The 2,333-nt window shown below is 40.0% G+C and overlaps 1 protein-coding gene across 1 annotated transcript in view; it reads right to left on the reverse strand.

Annotated features, from left to right (window-relative positions):
- LOC101860800 (exosome complex component RRP4) overlaps positions 1 to 2,270 on the reverse strand; it is a 14,797-nt gene extending 12,527 nt beyond the window's left edge. Inside the window, exon 1 of the mRNA XM_005095204.3 lies at positions 2,205 to 2,270. The gene's annotated coding sequence lies outside the window, so the exon portion shown is untranslated. The remainder of the gene's footprint in view (positions 1 to 2,204) is intronic.
- Between the last annotated feature and the right edge of the window lie 63 nt (positions 2,271 to 2,333).

Raw genomic sequence — 2,333 nt, forward strand, 5'->3', positions numbered from 1 at the left:
AAATTTAGACTCAGATATTGTACGTCTCAAGGGTTGGGGAAGAGAGTTCCAAACTGGTGGAGCAAGGTGGGCAAACGGTCTTTCAGCTATTTTTTTTTTACCTCCTTTTCTAGGAACTCTTAAAAGACACTGGTCGCCTGATCTTAGTGATCAAGATGGAATATAAATCTGGACAAGATCACTTACAAATGAGGGAGCTTTGTTGTTGACACAATTATGACATAATATTGCAATTTTAATATGGTATTCTAGCTGACACGGGAGGCCAATGCAACGTTCCTAAAACACGGGAGCAATGTGATCCCTCTTCTTTTTATTTAGTACAAGCCCAGGAGCATGATTTTGAAAACGTTTTAACTTGTGAAGAATGGTATTAATTTGGTATGTTAGTTAAAGTAAAGCATTGCAATAATCGACACATGAAAACAGTAAAGATGACACGAGCGTTTTCAATGAGTGTTCATTCAAAAACATAGACATATTGACAAATTCTTCAACAATTCACAAAATAAAATGGTACATAAATAGTTGATATGATATGTTCCTTTGACAATTTGGAATCGAAATACACTCCTAGAGTTTTTGCCTTATCAGTAAAATACACTTTTTCATTTTCAGTACCAACAGGCTCAATGTCTATGGGGATGTGGCTTTTCTTTGGGTTACATAAAATAATACGGTGGCGGAGCATTAGTGCGCTCATCTCCGAAGCGGAAAGTCCAGGTTCGAGCCTCGGTTCGGGCACGAATTTTTTTCACCCCCTGCTGAACACCCAGCAGTAATGGGTACCTGACTTCGAGTTTGGGAAGCAAAGGCGGCGTGGAAAGGAACTGGCCACCCTACCACAATATGCCGGAGGCCCAGGAAGTTGTCTCACTAACAAGGCAATCCCCAGTGTTCGGATCGGATGCGGAACAACTTTACTGTTTTATATAAAAGAATTTCAGTTTTATTTTAATTAATTAAACTGGAGCTTATTATCAATCATCCAGTTCTTGACATGATCAATTCACAGATCCATGGTGGTAACCAAGGTTTTAACAGCTGATGGTGGATCAGATTTGTACAAGTGTGCATCGTCTTCATATATGTGATAATTTATATTGTGCTTTCTAATCACAGCTCCAAGCGGCTGTGTATATCTAACGTACACAAAATTGGACCCAATACTGAACCTTGAGGCACTCCAAAGTCTAGTTTAAACATTGACGAAAGAGAGTTGTGTAGGCTACAACCACGGATTGTGTACGGCCAATCAGGCAGGACTTGAACCAGCCAAGAACTCTGCCAGACAGGTCAAACGTGTTGAACGATCGTTTAATAAGAATGGTGTGATCTATAGTGTCAAAGGCAGCACTAAGACCAAGATGAGAAAGAATTGAAATTTTGTTTTCATCCGCCTCACACAAGAGGTCGTTATATATTTTCAAAAGCGCAGTTTCTGTGTTATGAAATTGCTGATAGGCAGACTTATATAATTCATTAATTTTTTTTCCCTTTTAAATGATTCTTCAATTGAACCCCCCCCCGAAAAAACAACAACAAACAAACAAACAAACAAACAAAAACCGTTCTCCTTTGTTTTTTTATTTTAAAAAAGTGAAGGTGGGAGACAGGTATGAAATTCTTGAGCTCTGCGGGGGATGGATTAAATTTTTTGAGAAGGGGAGTCTTAATCGCCTGAAGAAGCATCTATCTTCAAATGATGCCATGAGGTCAGTGTCGTTTTGGCGCCAAAACAAACGCAGCTGACATGATCTCTCGGGCAGATCCAGGTAAAGTGCAGTGGGCAGAATAAAGCTTTATGCATGATATTTACATTGTTGACCTAACAAAGGCCTTTGATACTGTAAGTCGGGATCCGAAGGCTTACGGAAATCTTGGCGTCAAAGAACGGTTGCCCACTTAAGTTCATTACTGTGGTGTCCCAATTTCATGATGGCATGAAAGCCAATGTCCAGAACAAGGGCGATATGTTTGAAATCTTTTGTGTGAAAAATCGAATGAAGCAGAGCTGTGCCATGGCATCAGCACTTTTCAGTATTATGTTCACAATGATGATGCACGAAGCATTCCAGAGCTCCCCTCCCGGTGGTGATATGGACGACTGGACGGTAAAAACTTCAACTCCTGTAAGCTGCGGGCAAAGACAAAGACTAGTATATCTGTGAACTTCTGTTCTTCTATGACTGTGCATTACTTACTCGACATGAAGAGTCCAGCAGGCAAAACTGTGTTGATTTCTTTTCAAATAAATACTTGAGAACTCAGGACTCACTATAAGTTGGCGAACGAAAAAAAAACAACCCAACACACAAAAAACACACGCTTCA

Source organism: Aplysia californica, unplaced genomic scaffold, assembly GCF_000002075.1.
Source record: "Aplysia californica isolate F4 #8 unplaced genomic scaffold, AplCal3.0 scaffold00098, whole genome shotgun sequence".
In the NCBI taxonomy this organism is placed as follows: Eukaryota; Metazoa; Mollusca; class Gastropoda; order Aplysiida; family Aplysiidae; genus Aplysia; species Aplysia californica.